Here is an 11,405-nt window from a genome sequence, read left to right as displayed (position 1 = left end):
TATATTTATATGATATTTCACTTAGAGAAAAAAGACTAGAAAAATTTCATCAAAAATATTGACACCATGGGGGCGCCTGGGTGGCTCAGTCTGTTAAGCATCAAAATTTGGCTCAGGTCATGATGTCACTGTTTGTGAGTTCAAGCCCCGTGTTGGGCTCTGTGCTGACAGATCAGAGCCTGGAGCCTGCTTCATGTTCTGTGTCTCCCTCTCTTTCTGCCCCTCGGCCTCTCGTGTTCTGTCTCTCTCTCTCTTTTTCAAAAATAAATTAGCATTCAAATATTTTTTTAAATATATTAACACCATGATTCTATGGGTATTTGGATTAAGTATATATTTGTTTTTTGTGAAGAACATACCCTCTTCTGTTCTTGTTTCCAGTTAAGTAGTTAAGTAAATCCCCTCACCTGGTTCTTAATAATAATAATAATAATAATAATAATAATAATAATAATATGGATACTAACATGATTCCACCCTAGTTATAGATTTTGGTATACTTTAAAAATTTTTTTTTAATGTCTATTTATTTTTGAGAGAGAAAGAGACAGAGCATGAGTGGGGGAGGGTCAGAGAGAGAGGGAGACACAGAATCTGAAACAGGCTCCAGACCCTGAGCTGTCAGCACAGAGTCCAACAAGGGGCTCTAGCCCACAAACTGAGATCATGACTTGAGCTAAAGCCGGACGCTTAACCAACTGAGCCACCCAGGCACCCCAATTTTGGTATATTTTAGATTGTGACTGCTTCTTCCTCTAGCTATCAATTAAAAAGTTAATAAATTCAGGCACTTCTTAATTATTCTGGTTCACTCAGCATAAGCATACTTTTACACAGCATTCTATCGTTCTCCATTGCAAAAGGTGAGATTAAAAAAAAATCTAAATGTGACATTTTGATATCAGAATGGACTCTTTCTTTCACAAGTTTATGTCACAAATTTGTGATGTTGTGCTAACATGATGAAAACTTTGAGAATATAGGTATTATCAGTAATCCATGAAATAAACGGGTACTACACATAGGCAGCATTCTTAGAATTATCAACAAAGCTTCAAAACATTCCTTTTCCTTAAAATTGTCCACAAATATAATTTACATAGTGAACCCTAGAGCTACAGAAACTGAATATGAAAATGAGTTGAAACCTTCTTATTATTATAGAATTTCAAAATGAAAAAAAAAGCCATTAAATCAGTGTGCCCATCCTCAAGAAATGTAGAGCATTATTTCCTCAGTTATATTCCCCCATGATTTGTCCAACCTAGTTTTAAATGACTAAACCAATGAGGCTTCTTCTCTGCATCCTTTGGGATACTATCCCATAGCCTAATTCTAAGTACTATGAGGAATTTTGGTAGGTATGTGAATTCTCACGACATTTTTATGCCTTGTTTCAGCAAATTGCTGTTCACGGATGACTTCATCAAAAAAAAAAAGGTGTCTTTGTATAGAATCAGAAGATTGAAAACTCATGCTGCATTTTGCATGATTTTTGATAGTTATTACCATCCTGAATAATGTGTACTTATTTCCATGACTCATTTTCTTCTATTATGATTTTATATAGTTTGTAAATAGAGTTACTGTGAACTGTCTCATGATGTCTAATAATGGAAGATGTGGAAGTTAAATGCAATCAAGTGAGAAAGATTAATTAAAAAAACAAAAAATTGCACCCTCATAGTTATCAAAGATTTTGATCTTTTTATTGTTTCTGTGATGTGACTACTAATTGTTACGAATAATAGATTTGACATTCTCAGCATGTTGTTTCAGGAAATAGTGATCATAGGCCAGAGAGCAAATATGTATTTATATGTACTTCATGGGCACACATAGGTATATAGATACACACACATCTAAATTATAAAACTAATAAACATACATAACTGTATCTATCTATATATGTGTATTTATATATATTTCTTTTTCTGTATCAGTAATACGATAATAATCACTGCTATGTAGAGATATTAAGGAGAGGATCTAGCTTAAAATATAAGTTGGAACTATCTCCACATTAAAATGGTAACTAGAGTCATTTAAAATGGATGGGAATGTCCCAGGACTAATGTAGGATTGTGGGTAAAAAAGGGGGGAACAACAGGAAAGATTTGTGGGTGTACCACCATTGAAAGAAATTTTAAAGAATAAGGAAAGTCTACAAGGAAGTCAAAATGACTCATCAAGATGAGTTGCATCTGCACCAACTATCTAGCATTATGTAGGCATCCCAATGCCGGAAAGCTTCATCCTCATCCCAAGCAAAAGAAAGGCATAGTTAAGGACATTACAGATTTGAAGTGTGCATTAAATACAACAATGTTTAAATTCCTGTGAAGTGTAAAGCCATTTTTGATATTATTTTATTGTGCATCCCATTAATCCTATAATTAGATTTTTGTTGGAAACGTCAATTGCAATGACAAATGAAGAATAAATTATTATGGGAAAAATAGAATAATGTGTTCAACTGACACTAAAAGAAAGAGTCATCTAAGTGTATAGATTTTTGTCATATACATTACATGTGGTGCATTATGCTTACTATAGAATGCCTCCATTTTATACTTTTTTTGGTATTTAGGTCAACAACTGAACCCAGTAAAATATTCACATAAAAAGAAAAAGTAGGGGCACCTGGATGGCTCAGTAGGATAAGTGTCCAGCTTTGGCTCCAGTCACAATCTCAGAGTTTGTGAGTTTGAGCCATGTGTCCAGCTCTGTGCTTGACAGCTCAGAGCCTGGAGCCTGCTTCTGATTCTGTGTCTCCCTCTCTCTCTGCCCCTCACGCAGTTGTTCTATGTCTCTCTCTCTGGTTCTCAAAAATGAAAAAATCATTGGGGCACCTGGGTGGCTCAGTGGGTTAAGTGTCCAACTTCAGCTTCAGTTCACAATGTCACAGTTTGTGAGTTCGAGCCCCACAATGGTCTGTGTGCTGACAGCTCAGAGCCTGGAGCCTGTTTCAGATTCCATGTCTCCCTCTCTCTCTACCCCTCCCCCGCTTGCACTCTGTGTGTGTCTTTCTCAAAAACAAACTTTAAAAAAATGAAAAAAACATTAATTTTTTTAAAAGAAGTAACATAATTAATTGCTACTACAAGCTAAATTTGATCAAAACATTTCACCACATTTTTGTAGCTAGTATCTGGAAATTCTTATTTTATTTTATTTATTTTATTTTATTTTATTTTATTTTATTTTATTTTATTTTATTTTATTTATTTTTGAGAGAAAGACAGCGTGAGCGGGGGAAGGGAAGAGAGACAGGGGTACCAAGGATCCGAAGCAGGCTCTGCACTGACAGCAGAGAGCCCGATACAGGGCTCACACTTACAAACCATGATATCATGACCTGAGCCAAAGTCAGACACTTAACCAACTGAGCCACCATGAACCCAAAATTCTTTTTATTTTAAATAGCAATAGTTTGTCCTCTAAGAATTATTTTGTTATTTTCCATATATACAAATTTGAGAATGGTATAAATTTTGGTAAATAAATTATCCTGTTCACTACATCATTTTTGTAAATATGATTTCTGCAATTTTGTGTCCCTACCATTACTACTTTGTCATTGTATATGTCCCTAAAAGATTGAACCATTAAGCTGAGTTAGCTCTGACCTTTAAGGTGAGATTAGGGGGGAAAAAAAAGAATAGTCCAGTTAAACTGTTATTCAGCCATTTAGTTTAAAAAATGTGGGATTTATTAATTTTATCATTATTATATGTACAGAGTTTTTCTTATATAAGATTACTTTAGAATAAAATCTCATGGTATTTGTTTATATGTAAAACCTAGAAAGGTCATGCTTTTGGAGACCTTCTCAGTTATATTTCAGAATCATATTATTTACATTTTTTCATAATGTTAAATGTCATTTTGTTTGCAGGCAGAGAACCAACTTCATTCCTCCATTATATTAATGGAATGAATGAAATTAAAAATGTATCATCAGATTAATGAGCCAGAGGAGAATACCTATTACTACCTTTAGACAGCACAATACTATCGATTTAGAAGGTTAAATGTTTGCTACTGCTAGGTTGTATCACATAAAATGAGGAATAATGAGTTAAGACAAATTATATGTAGTCAATACAATAATGGTTTACATTCTATGTCTAGTTTATGGATTAAAGGAAATACATATATAATATGAAGAGTTGGTGTTATCTGAACTAAAAATCTTATAAAGCTTATCTATTTCTACTATTTTAATTCACCATGTAAATATTCCCTTCCCTTATGTTTTGTATCTTACCATCCATAGAGTAGCATATATTCCTAATTTAATTTTATAATTTACTGATATATAGGTATTGCCAGGTGAATAACTTATATTAATTATATTGAAAATAAGATATGTCAGGAACATATTGAAATAAAATCAGAAATAGTGACTTTCAAGTTTAAATTTTATTTCTCTGTATATTTAAAATATAAGGGATAGTGAATACTTAATTTATGTGAAGACTAAATATATTACCATTGAGCCTTATTTAGACTTCAGACATCTTTTATTTTGACCAACTATGTCCAAAAAATGTGTCTCTAAATGCCTCCATGTATGTTGATCAAATTCCATTTTTCCATGATCCCCAATGCTCTTTATGTCTACTGATTGGTCTGCTTTCGATGAATACATTACCACCTTATTTATAGGTATTTTGAGTTAAGCAACCTCGTTTTTCCCTCAGCAAACTTGAAAGTATAGGTATTATTGTTGTCGTTGTTGTTGTTTTTGATGTTTTAATGTTCATTTATTTTTGAGAGAGAGAGAGAGAGACAGAGCATGATCGGGGGAGGGACGAAGAGAGAGGGAGACACAGAATCCAAAGCAAGCTCCAGGCTCTGAGCTGTCAGCACAGAGCCCAGCACAGGGCTCAAACCCAGGAACCATAAGATCATGACCTGAGCCAAAGTCTGACTCTTAACCGACTGAGCTACCCAGGCACCCCAAAAGTATAGGTATTATATACACGCAATCAGATAAAAAATTTTATAACTGTGACATAAAGCATTGATGTATTTACAGTAAGTTAAATATGGTTAGATTGTTTGAACAAAAACTTTAAAAATAGTTTAAAAATTAAGTGTCTTCTGGAAAATAGATAAGAACTATTTAAAACTCTGCCAGTGAACCTAGCTAATCATTGAATTCCCATACATGATAAATATGATTTATTTATTTTATATCTACACATAACAAGATATTAACAAAGTTAACATTCAAACATAATATATGAAAGCACAAGACCTTTAATATTGCTTTAAAATAAGCACATCCTCAGTGAACATCTTGGGAAATAGAAATCAATTGCTGCCAAGAAAATTCTCACTTTGTCAGCTTGTTGAAGTGCCAGAATTGTAACTTAACTGAATACCCTATCTCCAAATACAGTCATCTTATAAGGTACTAGGGACTAAGATTGCAGCATATACATTTTGGGGGGATGCAATTCAGCCCATAATAACCCCTCTCCCCAAATCATTACATAAATCCATAAAATTACATAAAAGAGAATAGAATAGTGATTATGTAACACTGGGTTATAATCACATATCAAAACCAGGTTATAACACTTCAATTTATGTAATTTAATTATAATACCTTTGTACTTTGTAAGTGCATTGGTTTTGTGTGTGTGCGTGTATGTGTGTGTATAGTATCAGAAAGACCACACTAGAGTCTCAACTTACTGTGTTATCTTACAGAGTTTATTCTGTAAAAACTAGGTTATTATAGAGTTAAAATCTAATAATATACATGGTAGTTTGATTTTAGAAGCTGATAAAATTTACAAATTGCCTAATAAATAAAATTTACTTCCCATTTTTTTCAATTCCAAACTACTTACTTCCTTTAGATTATTGAAACCAATGAGAAAACAAACAACTCCCTAAAACATAATTGAATTTTGTTCTCTTTTATATAAAAAGAGAAAAACCCCTGAAATTTACATGCCATTCCTGAACACTAAAACATTTTTGAATTGGTGATTTGAGTTAAGTTAGAACTGCAAGTAAAGACATTGAGAATTGAGTATAGTGAGCATATACAGGAATGTGTTGTATGTGTGTATGCTGTAAGTTGTTTCATAGTGTATATGTGTGTGTGTGCTATAAATATATATATATATGTATATATATGATAATATATAATATAACATATATTATAATATAGATAAATAATATATATAAATATATATAAGATATATTAAATATACATATATATCTTATATAAGTAAGAAAATAAAAAAGAAATCATTTCCTGTATTAAATATCAAATATCAGCCTTTTACTGGCCCAAAACGTAGCTTTCTAGGATTTTTGAATAAGATTCATATTTAATGTACGTACCTCAAGCTGTTGGGAATATTCTCAAGAAGAAAAAAAAATTGAACTTAGTGCAGAACCCTGCACATTCTAAAGTGTTTTGTAAATATTTGTTAAATATAAAGATCTTTAAGAGTTACTGTGATGGGGTGCCTGGGTGGCGCAGTCGGTTAAGTGTCTGACTTCAGCCAGGTCACGATCTCGCGGTCCGGGAGTTCGAGCCCCGCGTCAGGCTCTGGGCTGATGGCTCAGAGCCTGGAGCCTGTTTCCGATTCTGTGTCTCCCTCTCTCTCTGCCCCTCCCCCGTTCATGCTCTGTCTCTCTCTGTCCCCAAAATAAATAAACGTTGAAAAAAAAAATTAAAAAAAAAAAGAGTTACTGTGATGCTGCTATCCAGTTTCCCAGAAATCTTCCCTCTCTAATTAGCTACAACAAAGTCTTCTCTTTTCTGTCTTCTGGGGTCAGCCCTTTGGTGAGGAGGGAAAAAGGGTGCACAATAGGAAACAGCATAAGTGGAATACTGACAACAGGAAAAAAGAAGCCAATAAACCAAACTGAAATCTAATATATCTTATGCTACTCAAGTCCCCTCCAGATCTAAAAGGGCAACTGCTCCCTGGCCCTCAGAAACAGGAGGAAAGGATTATTGTTTGGGTGGAGTGAGATAGCTGAAAGAAGTCCTGAAATATGTTTCCTAACATTCTGGGCTACTGTATTCCTGTTTCAGGTGGTATAGTAAACAATAATGTGCATGTCCCTGTGCTTCGCCTTAATTGATGGCATGAACAGAGCAGCCAGTCTAGCAATGAAGCTGAAGTGTCTCTGGAATGGGGAGGGAAAAGGGGCAAAAGGAACATGTTCAAATCTTTGGATGAATTTTACTATTTTTATAGCATGAATCAGGGTTGTTTGCTGTAGTGTTGACTGAAACTTATCAGTAATCATCAGACATTGTTTTAGTAAAAGTGTAAAGGTCATTTGTTGCTGTTATTTGGATGTAAAAATAATGACTTTATCTTTAAAACTGTAGACGGTACTTAGAGCAGATTGTGTCAGAAAATTGCCAAGATATAGATCAGTTTGGGAGTTGGTGGCAGGAAATTAGAATGAGATACACACGAAAGTGTCAACAGCAGCAAATGTGCATATCTCTGCCTTTTTATCAGTTATTTTTAAGCAGCAAAAAGAGACCTGGGTAAACAGATCTTTAGCAAAGAAAGAGGAAAATCCTACATACGATTCACAGAGGGAGACACCACCTGAGGGAGTAATCCTAAGTCTTTCCATTTTGAACACATGTAGAACCTTAGTCCTATGACAGATTTTTGTAGAAAATGTATGTTGCATTAAAATTAATTTCATAAGGCTATGTTAGTAATTCTCATTTATATTTTTATATATAAAATGATGAATGTTTTAAGCAAACATTCAAGTAGTTTATTCCCTCTTATTCCTAAAACAGATGAAGGGAACTCAAAGTTAGTCAACACTTACAAAAATTATGTCTCCTTGTGTTAAAAATCAATTCTGTAGAAATCTGTATCATAGAGGACAGCCATGTTTCAGTTAGTGTATAAGCAAGATCTCTGAGAAGGTGCAGTTAATGAATCAAAATTAAGGTTAAAACCTTAATTGAGTGACACCAAACAGAGGAAAAGACGTTTCAAACTGAGTGAATGTGATCTTAGATTATCTGTTCTCATAGCTGTCCAGAGAAAGGACATGGTTAGAAATAAGAAAAGAGAAGCAGCTGGTGGTCCTGGTGCTGCTGGGTTGTGTGTTGTGTAGGAGGGTTGGAACCCCCCCCCCCCCACTGCCACCAGAGGAACCCCTTGGTCATAGTTAAGTATTAATGATGTCTTTGAACTTTGAGTGGATCTACAATGGCTTCAGCAGTGTGCTCCAGTTCCTAGGACTCTACAAGGAATCTGGAAAACTTGTATTGTTGGATTTGGACAATACAGGCAAAACCACTCTTCTCTGCATGCTCAGTGATGACTGATTCGGCCCACAGGTTTCAACATTAGATCCAACATCAGAATAGCTGACAATGGCTGGAATGACTTTTACAACTTTTGATCCTGGTGGGCACAAGCAAGAACACCAGAATTGGAAAAATTATGTGCCAGCGGTTAATGGGATTGCCTTTCTGTTGGATTTTGCATATCGTCCTTGACTCATGGAAACCAAAACTGAGCTAAAGGCTTTAATAACTGATGAAACAATATCCAACATGCCTATCCTTATCTTGGGTAACACAAATGGCAGAGCAGATGAAATCAATGAGGAAAAACTCCATGAGATAGTTAGGCTTTATGGAAAGTCCATAGGAAATGGGAATGTGACCCTGAAGGAGCTGAATGTCCACTTCATGAAAGTATTCATGCACAATGTGCTCCAGAGGCAAGGCTATGGTGAGGACTTCAGCTGGTTTTCCCAGTATATTGCTTGGTGTTTGGACAGTGAAAATAAGAGTTTTACTTCTCTTGACTGATCCAAGAATAAAAGGAAGGAAAGAAGGAAGGGAGGGAGGGAGGAAGAAGGAGGGAACAAGGAAGGAAGGAAAAAGAAAAGTAAAAAAAGGAAGACCATGAAAAGTAAGTTAAAACTATGAGATAATGGGGTAATATTCAACTAAATTCTTCTTCTTACAAAAAGTAATCAATCTTCCCAACCCCACCTGTTTTCCTTCCACTAGCTATTGTATTCTGGAGATTTATTATGATGTATCTAGGAATTAATTTACTAGTATTTCTTATGCTTTGGATTTTCTGGCTTCTTGGAATTACAAGTTTGTGTCTTTCATCAATTCTGGAAAATCCTCAGGTATTGCTCTCTAAATTTTACCTTCAACCTGCCTCTTAGAGTTCCAATTAAATATCTGTTAAACCCTTGTTCTATCCTCTATACCTCTTAGTCAGTTTTCTGTATTTTATATTTTTATGTTCTAACACACTGTGATCTGACAACATTTAATGTTTATATTTTCTGTTAGTTGAATTTGATTTGCTGTTAAAATCATATTTTTTAGTTTGCTTATTTTATATTTCATTTGTAGGTCCTATTTTAATCTAGGTTCTTCTTTCTGTTTTTTGTTTTGTTTTGTTTTTGTTTTTGTTTTTGTTTTTGTTTTTGTTTTTTTGTCTTTGTTCTTTAGTGAATCATCTTTCCTGTCTATAATTTCAAGCTGGCACTAAAAAAAAAATTAATCCCGATAAGCCTCATATTTTATTCTTTTTCCCATTCATGGTGCTTCATTTCCTTAAGAGTTAGATCAATATTAATCCTGGTTATACAATTACTAAAAATAAATTCTTTTGAATTAATCATAGAGTTAAGGTAAATGTCACTTCTTCCAGTGAGTCTCTGATAGGTTCTATTAGGCACTTATGGTTGCTGTAAGTTACATAAAAAGTGAATTCATAATGGATCATAGACCCAAATATAAGATGTAAAACTATAGGGGCACCTGGGCAGCTCAGTCAGTTAAGCATCCAACTTCAGCTCAGATCATGATCTCATGGTTCATTGAATTCAAGCCCTGTGTCAGGCTCTGTGTTGACGGCTTGGAGCCTGAAGCCTGCTTCAGATTCTGTGTCTCCCTGTCTCTCTGCCCTTCTCCTGCTCACAGTCTGTCTCTCTCTCTCTCAAAAATGAATAAAGTTCAAAAAAAAAAGTTTAAAAATATATAAAATGTAGAAGTATAAAACTTATAGAAATAAAAAAAGACATTGCTTTGACCTTGGGTTTGATGATGAACTTTTAAATATATCACAAAAGTACAGTATATTAGAAACTGATAAATTGTACTTTATTAACATTCTCATAAGACAATGTACAAGCCACGAATGGAAAGAAAATACTTACAAATTGCTATTGATTAAGGACATTTTTCCTGGATGTATAAAGAACACTTAAAAGCCAATAACAAGAAAATTAGCCACCCAGTACAAAAACAGATATATGATATCAGTAAACACTTCATCAAAGATGATAGATACATGGAAAATATGTATATGTAAATATTGTCAATATCTTTTGTCACTAGGCAGATACAAATTTAAACAATAATGAAATATCTTTATGCTCTATAGAATGGTTCCAAAATCCAAAAAGATTGACAATATAAAATATTGGCAAGTTTTATTCATGACTGGTTGGAATTAAAAATTGTATAGTCACTTTGGAAGGCTCATTTGGCAGCTAATTATAAAGTTAAACATAGCTTTACCACACAGTATAGCAGTCATGCTCCTAGATAGTTAAGTGAAAACTTACTTTTGTACAAAAACCTGTATGTTCATGCTTATAGAAACTTTGTTCATTTATAATCACTAAGAAATGGAAGCCTCCAAGATGTCTTTCCACAGATAAATGAATATATAATTTGTATTGTATCTATATAATGGACTATTTAGGGGTAAAAAAGGAACAATTTATTGATTTATGCAATACCAACTATCTCGGTAGAGACAAGTAGTTCAAAGGGCTTCGAATTTGCCTTTTTGTCATTTTCTTTCAACAAATATTATAAAAGCAATGTGAAGGTTCTTCCAGATTCTAAGAATATTCATCATAATAACGAACTCAAAAACCAAGGTAGTGATCTCATGGTGTGTCTGTATATTCATTGGATCCACTGTAAGATGGGCTTGAAACAGACTGAATTAATTACAGCTTGCCATTTACCCTTGCTGTGCTAGAGCAGGGCATGATGGTGGTTCGGGTCACTTCATAACACTCTTAGCTGAGATTATGTTCCTATAGCTCTTGAAAGGTATAGAAATTCTCCTTTGTGTCAGAAAATCTCCAGCTTCCTCCTATGTTTATCCTTTACTACCATACTGCAACCATACTCACAATACTTCTAATACCAGATGGGTGTTGTTGTTTTTCCACACCCAGGCAGCTCTCTGTAACAACGTGTAATTTAACTCAATTCTAACATTATCTACCTGGAGATGGCATCAAATCCCACAGGTTAAGGACTCAGTCCCACAAGACTGCCCAGCCTCCCCACTTCAGATGCCAATCACAAATCCAGGTTGTCATCTGTGCTT

General features: G+C 34.3%; 1 pseudogene; it reads left to right on the top strand.

Annotated features, from left to right (window-relative positions):
- The first annotated feature begins 8,173 nt into the window (after positions 1–8,173).
- On the top strand, positions 8,174–8,839 carry LOC122480128 (annotated as a pseudogene).
- Positions 8,840–11,405: the final 2,566 nt, after the last annotated feature.

The sequence above is a fragment of the Prionailurus bengalensis genome, chromosome A1 (genome assembly GCF_016509475.1).
Source record: "Prionailurus bengalensis isolate Pbe53 chromosome A1, Fcat_Pben_1.1_paternal_pri, whole genome shotgun sequence".
Taxonomy (NCBI): Eukaryota; Metazoa; Chordata; class Mammalia; order Carnivora; family Felidae; genus Prionailurus; species Prionailurus bengalensis.
The sequence above is the reverse complement of the archived record's forward strand: the minus strand, read 5'-3'. Positions and strand labels throughout refer to the sequence as shown.